Source organism: Vicugna pacos, chromosome 25 (assembly GCF_048564905.1).
Source record: "Vicugna pacos chromosome 25, VicPac4, whole genome shotgun sequence".
Lineage (NCBI taxonomy): Eukaryota > Metazoa > Chordata > Mammalia > Artiodactyla > Camelidae > Vicugna > Vicugna pacos.
The window spans coordinates 23,409,057-23,425,284 of NC_133011.1; the positions used below are offsets into that span (position 1 = coordinate 23,409,057).

Sequence of the window (16,228 nt, forward strand, 5' to 3'; positions counted from 1 at the left end):
ACCTGTTGGCCAAGAGAAGTCTTCATCACATTAGACTTGGGCTATGAGGTGATTACCCTTGAGTTCTAGGGGCCATCATGATAGGAAAGCGTATTTGAAAATTAGGCCATTTCAGAAGAAAGAAGGCATATGGGAGAGATCATTTCCTGACAGTGTTGAGTACCCGAATCCAAGTGCGCCAGAATCTAGAGACTCCTAGGTTTTTTAGTTATGTAGTCAATAAATTTCTCTTATTTCAGTATGTTTTTGCTTACACAAGTTTGGGTTGTTTTGATATTTGCAATTGAAAGAGCTCTGAATAAATATTTTAGTTCCAGAATCTATAGATGAGGAAATTAAGCTGAGAGAGAGTTAGAAAACTGGAGAGCTAGTAACGAAACTGGAATTGTTAGTCAGGTGTATCTGCCTCCAGGGACCATTCTGTCTCTGCTCTACCATATTGCATTACAGTTTTCTAGTATGTTTTGGGTCCTTTGCTGGTATGTTTTGGTTCCTCCAAATTTTTTTTTTAATTTTTTGGTGGATAAAGGCTATGACTTCAGTTGTATCATTTTCTACTATTATTTTGGAGGAAGATAATATGAGGGACACAAAAGCTTTTGTGTTCTGAATACTTACAATAGAAGCTCCATCAATACCCATTGAGTTTTCCAGTGTTTGACATTCATCCTGTGTGGTCTTACTCTGGGTTCAAGAACCTTGCTTGAAGTCAAAGCCATTCTTGTTCATAGAGTGATCTCCTAGTCTGTGTTACTCTGCTATCTGTTGTCCACAATCCCCATCTCCATCAATTTGCGTTATTTTCAGAAACACAGACAAGCTGAGTCGGACCATCACAAGGACACTTACAGTGGAAATACTGGGGAAATTATGGCTGTTCCTAGGCTGGATAACAGACAGCGTTGAAAGAAACATTTAAATTTCATTTCTAGAATTGTCATTGCATGTCACGTTGGCCTCGGACAAAATCATTTTTCTAGATTTCTCCAAAGGGAAGAGAATAGGGGCAGGAGAGGGCTAACCAAACAACCCCAGGTAAATATGTTTATTCTTTGCAGTGTTGAACTGCGTTCCCATTTTCCTGAAATTGCTGTGAACTCATGGGTCAGATCTCAGAAAGAGCCTTTTGATATTTCAAAAATAGTTCTTTTCATTTATAGCTAGAATGAAAACAAAAATGAAGCAAATAGAAAACAGATCTGGTGCACACACAGAGCTGCAGGCAGGTGGGCCATTTGGGTTGGTCAGTGTCGTTTACTGAGACCTAATTAGCTAGGCTGCCTTGGTGGCATTTTCAGAAAGGAGACTGGAATCCTCCGCTTGTAAATGTCCCCATTAGCTCAGTGTGTGTGTTTTCATTGGCCTTTGGGGAAGACTCGAGGTCTATTATGGTTTTGTTGATGGCTAACAGTGTTCTTGGCGCCGAGCGAGATAGAGAAGAAGGTACCGGATCCACCCAAAGGCGCTTGCAACCTAAGTTAGTAAAACAAATAACTCACTATTAGTCTTGACCTTGCTGGAAATTGGGCTTAAATATCAGTGGTGCTAAATTCCAGAATATTTCTATTTATGCCCCTCCGGGATGGGCAGGAATGACATTGTGGAGCAACTGTATTGCCTGGTATGTTTCCTTTCTTCCATTTTTAGCATGTCCATCTTTCTTCCATACTCCAGGGCTTTTTCCATGGCTGAGTCAACCACATATGTGGTCTCTCGGCATCCATTCTTTGGATTTAATATTCACCCTCACTTTAGTTCATTGTAGTCAAATTTCATTTATCTCCTTCTACTGCGGGTGATAGGAAAAAAGCATTGGCCTAGACAAACCCTACAAATTATTTTATGTGGGAACAACTTTTTTTCTTATATATACTTGTGTGGACATCCATGGCACTTCAAATGAAATAGCGAATTGAGTGTGAAGACCCAGTTTAGAAAGCAACTGCCAACATCCTCTGCCAGTGTAGTTGTTTTTCACATTGGTAGGGAAGGAAAATATTGCATCTCAGACTCCCTGACATTCATACCTTTGGGAAGGATGAGTGAAACAGGAGAGGTTGTGGAGGGAAGTGGAGAATGACTGGTGGGGCACAGCCTGGAAAAGAGAGGCCAGAAATTCATAATTGGAAAGCTAATTTTTATGGCAGTCTCAGGTTATTGCCAAGTAGAAGTCTTTATGAGAAAGAATGAATAGAGCTGTTTAAGAGTTAAGCAAGGTGTTGATCTTGCTTCTAGCCCATACATAACTCCTGCTTATAAGCAATCAGAAGTGTGCTAGGTTTGGAACATAAAGCTAGTTGAAATCTGCTGGTGAGAACTAGTCTACATCAATGAGACGAATGGACTGTGACCACATGCAATAGGATGGGTGAATCCTATAACCATATGTTGAGCAGAAGAAGCCAGACACAAGAGACCAAAGACTGATTAATTCTATTCAAGGAAGGTTCAAGAACAGGGAAATTAGTCTATGGTGTTAGAACTCTGCCTAGTGCGACTGTTGGAGAACTAGTGACTGAAAGAAGGGATACTCTGGGATGTTTGAAACATTCCATTTCTTGGTCAGGGTGATGGTTGTATGAGTGGGCTCCCTTTGTGAAAATGTACCAAGCTGTATACTTGTAATGTGTGTATTTTCTCTGTATATTTTTCATACTTTAAAAAGATTGCTTAAAATTGTTTCTGTCTATTAGAGAGATGTTTGCATGTACATGTGCTGCTTGGAGCCATTGAAAGCTTCTGCTAAACAATTGAACTGGCTTGTTTTTCAAATTAGTAGCTGGCTGACATTTGATTTCAGGGAAATATTTGTTAAGTAAATAATTTCCGGTTTAAAAAATGGAGCCAGTATGTCTTGGACAGTAGCCTGATGGATACTTAAGGATTATGGGTCGGTATGCATCCTTATCACAGTTAGAGGCAGTTGAGCCAAGAACTGAGTGCTCTTGGTGTCCTATCCCTGAGTTCAGGAGGAGAGCAGGAAGGCTAGATTGTGGCAGCTTCATGGCAGATGCAAACTGGTTTTACTCCATTTTTCCTCAGATCCTGAGATGTGTGGCGGCCACTGTAACCAGAGCTGGTCCCCCTCCTTCACTCAGCCCACTTCTGTCTGCCCATTCCTTTCCCCAGCAGGAATATTGTGTTCTCTCTCTCTCTCTCTCAGGAGGGGAGTTGGCATTTGAAAGACTGAAGACTGTGGTTGACCAGGTATATAAGAGACCAGAGAGAGGAGAAATAAGAGAGAAGAAGGAAAGAAAAGGGAAAAGGAGAGTAAGTCAAGAGAGGTGCGTTGAGGTAATCTGGAGGTCTTTCTTTAAAGACCAGCTAATAGTGACAAAATGGTAAGATCTTCACACTATCCAATTTTTTTAAATGTTCAATATATACTTACCATATGCTAGGAGCTGCCTCCATGCTATATGCCCTGTACAACTCCACTTAATTTTAACCTTATAGATGATAAAGTTGAGGAATCAGGAGGATTTTGAGCACAGTATGTCAGACTCCAGTCTACATCCTCTTATTAAGCTAAACCCTCTTATTCAGAGCCCACTAAGTCAGAATAATAATGCAGTGTTCTTAAGTGCCTACAGCATCTCAAGGACCTTTATTTCATCTTTTATTTTTTAAAATCTTATTGTGGTAAGAACACATAACTTGAGATCTACCCTCTCAACAAATGTTTAAGTGTGGAATACACTATTGTTGACTGTAAGGACAATGTTGTACAGCAGGTTTCTAGAACTTAATCCTCTTGCTTAACCGAAGCTTTGTGCCCAGTGATTAGTAATTCCCCATTTCTCTCTTCCGCTGGCCGCTGGTAACCGCTATTCTGCTCTTTGAGTCTATGAATTTGACTATTTTAGATACCTCATATAAATGGAATGATGCAGTATTTATCTTTCTGTAACTGGCTTACGTCATTTACCCTAATGTCCTCAAGGTTCATCCATGGAACACATATTGAAGAATTTCATTTTTAAAGGCTGAATAATATTCCACTGTGTGTAAATACTACTTGTTCCTTAGCCAGTCATCTGTCAGTGGACATTTAGGTTGCTTCTGTATATTAGCTATTGTGAACAGTGCTGTGAATATTGTGTTATTATCTCTTTCAAATCTTGATTTCAGTTCTTTGGAATAAACACCCAGAAGTGAGGTTGCTGGATCATATGGTAGATCCTATTTTTAATTTTTTGAAGAACCCTCATACTGTTTTCCATAATGGCTGCACCATTTTGCATTCCTACAACAGTGCACAAGGGTTACAGTTTCTTCTCCTCCCATACATTTGTCCCCACCAACATGTCTCATCTGAAATAATTTGTTTTTGTTCCTTCTGATCAATATGTGCAGATGGCTAACTGTGGTTCCCTGTGCCCATTTGTATCTGCTACTTGTTACTGGCTGTGACCTTATCATTTGGGGATGTAACCAATGTTGGCCTGGAGTTGGGCAGAACTACATGGAACCACTCCAGGCCTCATGGACCCTCTGGCCACTCTGGTCTGGACTCATTCCTCCTCACCATCCGTCCTCCCCACCAGGGCTTATCTGGAACTTTACCAGCTCCTCAGGGTAAAGATAGGTCACTGGGCAGATGACCATGTGCCTTTAACTGCTGACCCTGATTTGTGTGTACTGGCTTTGGGGGAGGATTCTTGTGGCTTCTTTTTACTCTGGGTTTATATTTAAGTAAAGATTAGATTAGCTACACTCTTCTTGCCCACACATGAAAGGTTGGGTGTGCACTGCTGGATATCACCCCACAGAACCAATGGGCTATAGAATGTAGAAGTCTGTTGGGCCAAATGTCAGGGATTAACTTGAGAATTCACATTTGAATGACTAAAATAACTAAGGAAATTTGTAAAAGTCAGTTTCAGGATTATCACAAGTATTTGAGTATCAGTGAGCTGTAAGTATTATGCCAGGTAGTTGGGAGGATGTAGAAGTGTGATGTCAAAGGCTGGACTGAGGAAACAGCTGAGATCAGGCAGTCAAAAAATACACTGAAAAACAAACTGAGCTGAATGAAGGTAATTAGGAAAAAGGGCTACTGATGGACACACGCTGAAATGGAAGACATGGTCACTTCACCGTGTAGGTAAGATGATCTTTCCATAGGTCTGTGTGAGTGATCACTTCTATATCTCTACAAATCCAATGCAGGGATAACCGATGGTTTGTGTAGACTATGTCTTCATTGGCCAAATAAGTTAGGACATGCTACTTTAAGAAAATGTGTACAGATTTCTCTACAGTAGGATCTTTCTGGGCTTTTTTTAAAATTATAATTTCAAAGCTCCGAGACAGATGAAGTTTCTGGTTTCCCACATGTTTTGCACCTTAAATACATTTTCATAAGCGACATCTTCTGTAACTAGTCTTTAGAAAGTATGGAGACAATGTTTTCCAAGTCATCTGCCTGTCATTGCATGTTCTTCTTTCTTTTAAGTTTGAAGAAGAAAATCTTGGCAGCACAATGTGGTGGAAAAGTGAGCAGAGAGCAGCCCGAGATCTGGGCTCATCACTCAAGGCTGTTTTGGTTTCACCTACTGGGAAGGTGAATCCACCCCAACTGTCCTCAAAAAAGTGAGCCTACTGGAGGCTCATTGACCCAGAGACTGCCCCGGCCAAAGGATTTCAGGTTTCCTAAGCTTGGGAACAAATCCAGCTGTAAACCCTTTAGGTGCATTCCCAGCATGCATTTTTCTTCCCCTTTCTCAAAATCCTCAGCTCTGATTCTTCTCAGACCTGGTAATACTCAACTTAAATGTAGTTGCTCTTATCTCTTGGGGAAAAATTATTCAGCACAAGCAATTAGGGTTCGAGAACTCCATCGGTCTCTTAGGGATTTACCGAACTGTCCCAGAACTACAAACTCCCCTCCCAAACAAAAACCCTAAAACCTGTGAACAGATCTTAGATTCTATCATATCAAAGGTCCCAGGAAATGATTGAGTTTAACACATGAGGGTTTCTGAATAAGCGCTGGGGAAAATGCACGGTGTCTGTAAACCTCAAGCAATTTAACTGTGGCTGCCAAGGCATCCACAGAGAGAGTTTTTCAATCGGTATATTTATACTTTCTTTACTTAGTATTGATTCTAAATAAGGATAAAACCCATCCTTGATGGGAAGCCTATGAGTAAGAACAGATGAATTAAAGTTTGTTTTATCTTCCCACTTTCCTTTTGCTGTAGCCAAAAAAAGCCTTCCTTTTAGAGGCAAGCGGGATGTCTCCTAGAGGCGGCAGCCGCTGCCTTCAGAACAACTAAAGGATGAAGGGGTAGGACAGTCCAGGGCAGCAGCGGGGCTGGGTTCCGGCGCAGCCCCAGGACTTCCAAAACCCTCCATCTGTAAAACTGGGAGAAGCAGACCATCTGGAGGGTTCGCAGTTCTCTGAACTTCCTCCGCTGTATGCCGTTTATTGATGCCCAAGCCTGTCATTTTCTAAACCCTGTATTCCTCTTAAAACACCTGCTTTGGGGCCACCGATAAAGCAAGTGCTTTCTCTCTCTCTCTCTCTCATTTAGGTCTTGCAACAGATGATTTCACCTTATATATTTGCTCACCAATTATTTGTGGCATTGAAAATAATCTCTGGGTAATATGCCTTTTGGCAGAAGATGAGTAGAGAGAGTGAATGCCCAAGGTATGGTTGTTTAGACATGGGGCACTCATAGTTTTGTGTGTGTGTGTGTGTGTGTGTGTGAGATGTACAAACATCATTAAGTCAGACCTGCTTCAGATAGGAATTGTGATGATTCTCCACAACTAAGCTAGGGTTCAGGTTCATCCTTGCTTCTGGTATCCAACAAGTTTGTGAGCACGTGGCAAGATTGTGTCCGTGCTTTGAAGAACAGTCTTTTCCAACACAGTTCTGCCCCTACCTAGACATAATTCGTGCCTGCTTGCTGCCTGTTTTCTAAGTCCGGGCACACAGCTACTCTCTCCTGCAAGGTGGCGCTGCTGGGGATTTGCTGAAGTGCTCTCACCTCCTGGAGTCCCCTTCCTCTTCCTCCTCTTGCCCCTCCTGATTTTAGATGGTTCATTTTAAATCCCTGAGCAAAGTCAGCCCTCATTCTCCACCACCTGAATGCACTGTTCCCCTTCCCGGAGTCCCAGAGTTCAGCAGTTCCACAAAGCTTACCCATACCTCCAGCAGGGTACTTACCTCATTCTGCCCGACATTGTCCTAAGATGTTGAAAGAGGGATAGTCAGAGAGTCAAAAAAGAATAGGCTTTTGGAAATGCAGAGGTGGTTTCAGCTCTGGAAAACTCCAGCTGAAGAATGCCGGGCAAGTGTTTGAGCCTGACTCTTACTTTCCTTCTCTCTGAAATGAACACGATAATCACCTTGCTGTTTTTTGTGAGCATAAAATGAGCTAATGTAAGTAAAGAGCCTAACACCATGCTGACTGTGTGGTGGGTAATGAATATAAGCTGTTATTATCAATAAAAATGATAGAAGAACTCCATCTTTTTGTCATTTTTTTAGTGTTCTCATAGTGTCTGGAAAACTCTGTTTCCAAGGTGTTTGTTGAATAAGGAAAGAGCTCCTTTGACATATTTTAAGTTCCTGTTATCCCTGTAGAGCTGCTACAACATTTCATTTAATCCTACTAAATGAATAAAGAATAGAATTGTTTGATAAAGGAAGCAGAGGTGTGATGATGTGATGATATGGTTGTTCTAGACTATTTAATTTGTTCACCAAAGCAGCAGCTCTATGGAGCAACACTTGGGATTCATTTATTAAATCGTGTCTGTCTCGACAATTTTCTGTGTATTGGGCTCTGTACTTGGAAGACCGCAGTGTTCAGCAGTAGCAATGGATAATTATTGATCATCAGTAATTATGCCTGGGCCTGGGCATTAGGTTTTAGATGGATGAGTTAATGGAAGCAGGACCGACAATAATTTTATGAGGCAGACAATAATACTGTCTTAACAATAATAAAAATGGAGCCCAAAGAGATGGAATAACTAGTCTGCATTTATAGAGGTACATGTGGCAGGCATTGTACTCAAACCCCGACACCCTGACTCACCAAATCCACTGCTCCTACTATGCCACGTGAGATTTTGTCCTCAGGCAGCTTCCACCCTAATCGAATAAAGCCCATCAATGCAATGGAATACATTCTCCAATCCATGAAACTCTTAGGTGATTTGGAGCACAGAGGAGATGAGGTCGGAAAAGCAACGGGTTTGCTAGGCACGCCTTTTTTCCCCAGTTACTTCCTCACTTAGACTTGAAAGTTTCTTGGTGGGTTTTTCCCTCACTTTCTCGTAGAACTGCTATGATTCATTTAGCTGGAGGTTTCAACTGTGAGGGAAAGTACCAGCCTTTGGTCATGTTTACCCATTGACTGTGAATAGGAGTTACATGTGGTCATTGAAAGAAATCAAACATTTGATTGTATTCAGAACAATACTGCTAACTGACCTTTAAACCAGAGGCCCCTTCTGCTATCTCTGGTTCCTCTGAAATATTCTGTAAACAGTGCAGCAGCTAGTCCCACAATACTTTCTGCATGAACTTTGATTCTTTCAAGTGTAGCTCGGGAAAAACCAAAGAGAGAAGATAGAATTAGTATGGCAGCAGCAGGCTGGCCAAGCTTACTCAGATCCTACATGTACAGCAGCATTTCCCAGAGCCACCTAAAGAAACCATTAGGATTCCAAGGAGAGAGGATGATCAAATAGAGCTGTCTTTCTCTCACCTGTCTGAGACAGAACTAGACATTGCCCTCATCATAGTGACCCACATTAAGTTCTTTGTAGATGAGTTTTCCTTGAATTAAGGTTTTTGATTTTCTATGACATTGATTTGTTTGTACCTAATCTTAGGGGCTGCTTACCTGATTAATGAGTGCATTCACACATGATTGCCACCTGGGCGGACAGAGGGAGAGAGGAGTTAGTTATAATACAGAGAGTTGGAGGGAAGAAGGCCAAAGCCTGGATGGAGACAAGCAAAGACATGCTGGGAGGCGTTGACAACCAAGGGAGAAGTATCTTTACAGTTGGGAATAAAAAGGGAGTTAGGAAATAATGAGGCAAATTCCCTTTTGCCTTGGGCTGGTTCAGTTGTCTTGTTTACAAATATGACTACCATTCATTCATTCTTCCTTTAGCCTCAACCCTCCTCCACGCGCAGGACAAGGCAACCAGCAAAGGAAATACAAAGAGGAAGGGAACTTGGTTCCTCCATCAAGTTTACAATCTAGCAATGGACACATGTGTGCACAGCTAGGACTGCAGAAGGCCTGGTTTTAGAAAGTCAGTGTGGCAAAGAGCCCTGGGGCTGATGTCCTTTTTATCTGCATCTCCGTAAAGTGAGATAGAAAATGGAGATGCAGGCATGCTTGGGACTCTGGGTGGAACTTTCCCAGTTCACCTCTCGGTTGGCGGAATTGCCTTCAGTACTGCGGACTTACCTACAGCCTGGGGAAACCTGCAGACAGTCCCTTGGCCATGTAGGAATTCATGTGACCTGCTTTGCTGGCTAAATCTGGCCAAGGCAGCAGTGTGCAGTAGATAATGAGAATCTAGCAATTAGAGCTAACTTTTTTAATACCATTTATGTGCCAGACACCATACTAATCTCTTTAAAGATCTTAGCAACCCTGTAAGTGCTTTTATTATTCCCATTTTACAGATAAAGAAACTGGTGCTGCGGGAGGTTAAATAATAAGCTCAAGGACTTAGAAGTTACGTGGCGTAGCTGGGATTCCCTTCTGCAGTCCGGCTTTTTGTCCGAAGCCTTAATCATGATGTTCCTGTACTTCATAACAGAGGTAAGTGGACTCCCCATTGGCAACTAGTTCTAAGAGCATACCATGCCAGGGATCTGGAAAGATCAGTGGGAGCGCTGTTTGAAAGTGAAGTGTGTACCATCCTGGGATAGACGTGGTCCTTTGGTTTGGAGGGGAAACAAAATGAGACAGACCTCAGCCTAAGTAGTGGTTGGGATCAGGTGTGTGGTTAGAAGGACTGGAAATGGTGTCTTCCCAGTGATTCAGAATCTGAGTTTCTCATCCTCCTGATGAACCCATTTTGAAGAAAGGGCGTGGTGATGTTCCCTGAGCCTAAAATTTCTTGCTCTCTGCTCAGCCGCACCGGCGTCGTTCATCATTTTAGTCTTCAACTGCAATGTTGGTATCAATTGAATAGGAAAACAGCAGTCATTTTTTGCTCAATGGAAGAGTTTAAACAAATATTTTTGTTTTGTTTCTGTGGGAAACTATAATGAAACGGAACTGGCCTTCCGAATGCAGGCTGTGCTATATAATTAGGTAGATAAACAAGGCTGTAGAAGTTAGAACTGCAGGAACCTGTAACAAGAAGCAGAGAAAAATGATATTCTAGTCATCTATTAGTGAGGGCATAATTCTGACCATGGCAAAGGGAACAGTGTTTCCTTGATGATGGCTTTCCCTCTAGCTTTAGTAAACATGTGACTTTGTGTACTTCCCTAGAAGAGTGCATTTTTAGTGGAAGTGCATCATTATTCATTTTAACTTTTGACATCAGCACTAGAAGGCACTGATGCAGAACCGCTCACTCATTTAAGTTTTCTTAAGTAGTGCCTTGATTTCAGATGGAAAGGAGGCACAAGTTAGGGTACAAAACAGAAGCCAGGCTCTAGTGTTTTGTGCACAAGGTCTGGGTCTTTCATTGCACTGAGGGGAAGTTTGAAAAAATGTCCTCCCTTTCCACGTTGTATCTCCTCCAGCAGTGGCAGTGAGCTGAGCTGTAGAGTGTTCGCTGTAGCTGGGTTTCTCCTGGGTATTTTTGCCCTCTTGAGCCCTCTAGTCACCCTGTCAATCATTTTGTGTGTTTCAGTGGGTTTTATGTAGGTGGCATGTGCTTCACAGGTAACAATGATGCGATAACACCCTTGTACAAATATCTTTAAGCACTAGTGAGCAGGCCTACCAGAGGCTAAGTGCATTAGAATGTGATGAGCATCATGGAATTACACTGCACAAAGGATCTGTCTGTTCGCTGTCTTACATGGAGTGCGTGAGAGTGTCCATTTTCCTGCACTTTTGCCATCATCAGATACTGTTTTTTAATTTTCATACCTCTGATGAGTGAAAAAATGTCGTCTTGGTGTTGTTTTAATTATTTCTAGTTCCTCAGAAGATTGAATATCTTTTAATATTTATTGGTGATTTGCTTTCTTCTTTTTTTGAGCTATCTGTTCAAGTCCTTTGTGCATTTTCCTCATGGTTTCAATGTGTTATTCCTAGACTTGTCAGAGTTATTAATATTAAGAATATTGATTTTTTGGTGAATATTTTCCCCCACTGCTCCTTATTTTTTGAAGATCTTTATGATGTCTTTCAAAGTATCCAAGTTGAAAGATTTAGAAAAATCTACTAATGTTTGTATATATGGCCTTTGAGTTTTGTGTGTTACTTAAAAGGACTTTCATATATATTTTTCTAGTGCTTTATGTTCATAACTCAAGCCATAATTTATTAATAGTCTTATTAGCATTTGTTTCCTTCTAATACTTTTTGAAGCTTCTTTTATGCATTTAAGTCTTTCATTTGTGTATATAATGAAATATATAACTCATTTTTTTCCAAATAGATATCTAATTTTTCCAACTGTATTTTAAGTAGCACATAATTTTACCTCTAATTTGAAGTGTTACCTTTATCACATAATAAATTCTTTTTTTTTTCAATTGAAGTACAGTCATTTTACAATGTTGTGTCAATTTCTGGTGTACAGCATACTGTGTCACTCATACATATACATACATAAATTCCTTTTCATAGTCTTTTTCATTATAGGTCACTACAAGATATTGAATATAATTCCCTGTGCTATGCAATATAAATTTGTTATTTGATACAGACTCACAGACATAGAAAGTAAATTCTTATCTATGTTAATTTCCAGGCTTTTATATTCTGTTCTAATTTTCTTGTCTATTCCTGACAGTTGCCACAAGATTTTAATTACTGTAACTTTATATTTTGATTCGATGCATTGAGCTTTGTTTTTTTGATGTAGAATTTTTTTGGCAATTCTTGGAAGGTACTCTTTTTTGTGAACTGTAGGAACAGCAAGTAAATACCCTTTTGAAAAATCTCAGCGGAGGTTTGATTGAAACCACAGAGTACATGTAGTCCAACTGGAGAAAAGAGGGTCATCTTTCCAAGCAAGGGAGTCTCCTTGCCCAGGATGCCTGCCAGCACATTATCACAGACGAGTGCCTCTAAAATGTTTAAGCTCCTCAACACACTCCCAAAATTTTAACACTGAAGACAAATGTTTCTCTTCTCTCCCTTAATGCATGTTAAGTAGAAACCCTGCCTCATTTCATCTGCAAAATGAAACTAAGATCCTAGGATGCCTGCCTGGGTGGGTTCTGGGCATATCGTTTGGGAAGCTTTGCCATCTGGCTCTAGAGGTGATTCGCAGTGGGATACCTGTGCCATGTCAAAGTGTGGGGAAAATTACGGAAACCTGGGGCTGGGTCATTCTGATTAGATTCATCACATTTTCAGTGAAGACCGATTTTATTGGATTGTGTAGCTTTTATCTAAGGCTGTGCCCACGTGGTTCTGAGACTGCCACCCAATTCAGTTAATTCTCACTCAGGAAAATTATCAGTAAAATTCAACAGAACAGCTTGCAAATACGTTATTTGACATCATATATACCAAATTACTAGACAAATTAATAAGCTTTTAACTTTTACTTTTCTTTCTTTCCTTCCGGCCAACAAGGCCTCATTTTATTTCTGGAAGATTGGAGAAAATAGATCCGTTCTCCAAAGTGTAGTTTTTCTTTATTGTAGCATTGTGAATTTTACAAATTACAAGCGAATCTGAATGTTCAAACAGCTTGGTGACTACATTTTTGTATGTCCATATAGTAATGTTATCATACAGCATTTTGAAACAATGAGAGTTTGTTTGTAATATATAATGGCATGAAAGGTTGAAGATATGTTATTGAACAGAACTGAGTCAATGTATAGAACAGCATATATAATATGATCCATTTTTATTTAAAATAATTTGCTTATGAAACACACACAGATATACCTAAAGAAATATGAAAAATAAGCCCTGAATCTTGGAGTTGGGAAGTATAAAATTATAATTCTACCTTATACATATTTATGTTCTTTTAAAATTTTACAGTGAGCATATCTAAGTTCTATAATGAAAAACAATAAAAACTTTAATTTGGAGAAATGCAATTTTTAGATTATTTATGAATGGTCCTACTTCCTACAGTAATCTTTTCTCATAATCATAGGTTGTTGAGAGTTGACTATGCCCCAGAAATTATGCTTTCTTCTATTACAACACTATCTGTAGTGTTCAAGAGTATTAGCATTGTTATAATTTTGTGGAAGGTTGTAAGTGGCAGCCACAGAACTGGGTGTGGAGCATTGCCTCATTTCATCCTCAACAGAACATTCTTCTGGGCCAGGTATTATCCCAATTTTACGCATAAATATAACCGATTTTTAGGGAGTTTAAGTCACTTGCTAAAGTCTTTTAGCTAATTAATTAGCATAGTAGGGAATCAACCTTTACTTTCTGATTCTAATTATGCCTTCTCCCAATGTCCTACAAAACAATTTCCACATGGAAATTAGTAAACATGAACTAGAGAGACTTTTCAGAATTCAGGGCCACAACATTCTCATATTTCTTTTGTAGATTAATTTACGAGGGCTGCCAAACCATCAGAATGGATAAGATGCTTAGTTGACACCATGGAAAACCACTGTTTGCTTAGGTCTGTAGCCTTCAGGTCTGTCTTCTTGGTGAAAAAAGCTAAAGCCACGCATCATCATCTTTCTTCAGGGAGTGTGTTAGTTGGCTAGGACCACAGGCACAAAGTACCACAAACTGGGCACCTTAAAGAGCAGAAATGTAGGATTTGTCTCTCGTTCTGGAGGCGAGAAGTCCAAGATGAAGGTCTCAGCAGGGTTGCTTCCTTCTGAGAATGGTGAAGGACATTCAGCTTCATGCCTCTCTCCTAGCTTTTGATGGTTTGCTGACATTCTTTGGGATTCCTTGGCTTGTATAAGCAATACCCCTATCTCAGCCCTCATCTTCACTTGCCTCACTCCCTGTGTGCCTGTCTGTGTCCAGATCTCCTCTTTTTATAAGGACATCAGCTACATTGCTTTAGGGTCCCACCCTACCCCAGTATGGCCTTACCTTAACTAATTACATCTGCAATGACACGATTTCCAAGTGATGTCACATTCTGAAATATGGGGATTAGGACTTCAACATACGCATTTCAGGGGACACAATTAAGCCTATGGCAGAGAGTAACTTCCTTCTCCCTGGGGCCGAGGAACATGCTGCAGGACGCCCTTTGGAAGTCCCTCTACATCCGACTGTGGGTGAGAGCGCCACAGTTCTGTGCCAGAGTCCTTCGGTGTTCTCTGTTCTTCTTCGCTGTTCAGACACTTTGGAGAAGACTTGATTTGAGCTTCTTGTTCAGACGGCAGTCTTCTCTTAGGCAACCTGATGCTGGCTTTGCATGATTGCTGGGGAGGTGCTGTCCATTTTAGATTAGTTTGCCAGGCTGTGGAGGTGAAAATAACTTCATTTTTCAGAACCATCCCATTCATACTTTAGAAGAAATGGAGACCTCTGTATGCAAAGTGTTATACTTACATAATAAGTAAATATACTTATTTCTAAGACAGGAGCTTCATCTTAAAAACAATGTCAAACATATGTATATATTTATATATATATATTTTTTTTTTCCTGTGTTGCAGCCTCCTAGAGTAACATAGAAAAGAGCTAGTAGCTTTGAGTTAGAATTAGCACTAGTCAGTAATTTCTTGTGCCTAAACCAAACCCCCATGAACTTGGGGTCAGGTTTTGTTCTCAGATGTAGCTCTGGGGATGTTAAAAAAAAAAAGTCCATGGTGGCAGACACTGCTAGTTTCCTGCATATTTCTTTCTTACTGCTTCCAACTAATACAACCTGGTTTTTATTACAGAAGCAACACTCTCTGTTTTCCTCCATAGAATTCCTTGGAGCCAAGCCTTTCCTGGCCATATGACCCAGTTTTGGCTAATAAAGTGTAAGCAGAATCTACTGGACAGAGCTTTTGGAGGAGCTACAGTTTTGTTTTGTTTTGTTTTGTCTCAAGCTGTGGTGCTGTCATTCTCACGGTCGTGAGATGGCTGCTCTACCTCATCTGAGTTGTAGGTAGAAAGATGAAGGAAACATAAAGGCAACATAATATAATATGCTCTATAGTTAAGTTGTTATTTGAAAAACAAAGTCAAGAGTATCAACAGAACCACTGAATGGGAATTTTATAGTATGACACGGATTCCTTCTATGATTCTGATTCAAATCCCAGGTTAAGAACCACCACATGTCACACCATGCTAGCCCTGAGGGATGGGGCTACATACATGTACACAGATATGCACACACATATGCCAGTATAACACACAAACTGCTATGTCAAGGTTCTTTTAAATTCCTTTGCTTTCTTATCTGGTTTCAACTTGTAGCCTCATGTCCTTCAAATAGAATGTTATAGAACATGGTCTAGGCATCATCGAATGTGGCCCATCAAAGCTTTATTTCTACTTTCCCACCATTCAGCTTCTTGATCCACTGATCATGAGAAGGTACTTTGCTTCATCAGAATTTGCCCTGAAATTAAAAATATATATATACACACAATGCCCAAAGGGTAAGGTTTTATTACTGTCAGGAGCTCTGTAAATTATGGGGCATTCAGAGAAAGTGCAATAACCTTGTGAGACTGACTATTAGACTACATTTTATTCATCACTGAATTCCAAATACTGCCAGACATGAGCTTGATGATCAGTAACTCTTCTGAGATGGACGATTTCTGTTTGTCATAAGGGGAAACTTATGACACTCTCTTAACTAACCTCCCTCCGTCCTCCTCCATCTCCCCAAATTAAGTGACTTGTGCAGGGTTTCTTGCCTTTTTAATTGGAAAGTTGAAGCTAGAACCAAGGTCTTGTGTCTCCAGAGCAAGTGCCATCCTTTCATCTTCATTCCAATCATCAGTATTTCATTTCATGGCGAAAAAGTGCTGCGGGCTTATGGCCATCCCTGGTGACAAACCAGATCTTAAGTTTGGAGGATGCTGGGAGTAAACGTTCAAGAATGGGATTATATTTATATATATATATATATATATAGTAGTTTGTGGTTT

At 40.4% G+C, this 16,228-nt stretch overlaps 1 protein-coding gene across 2 annotated transcripts in view; it reads left to right on the forward strand.

Annotated features, from left to right (window-relative positions):
• Positions 1-16,228, forward strand: part of COLEC10 (collectin subfamily member 10) — a 407,385-nt gene that overhangs the window by 127,029 nt on the left and 264,128 nt on the right. For both annotated transcript variants that reach the window (XM_072949642.1, XM_072949643.1), the window contains exon 3: positions 9,671-9,809. The gene's annotated coding sequence lies outside the window, so the exon portion shown is untranslated. The remainder of the gene's footprint in view (positions 1-9,670; positions 9,810-16,228) is intronic.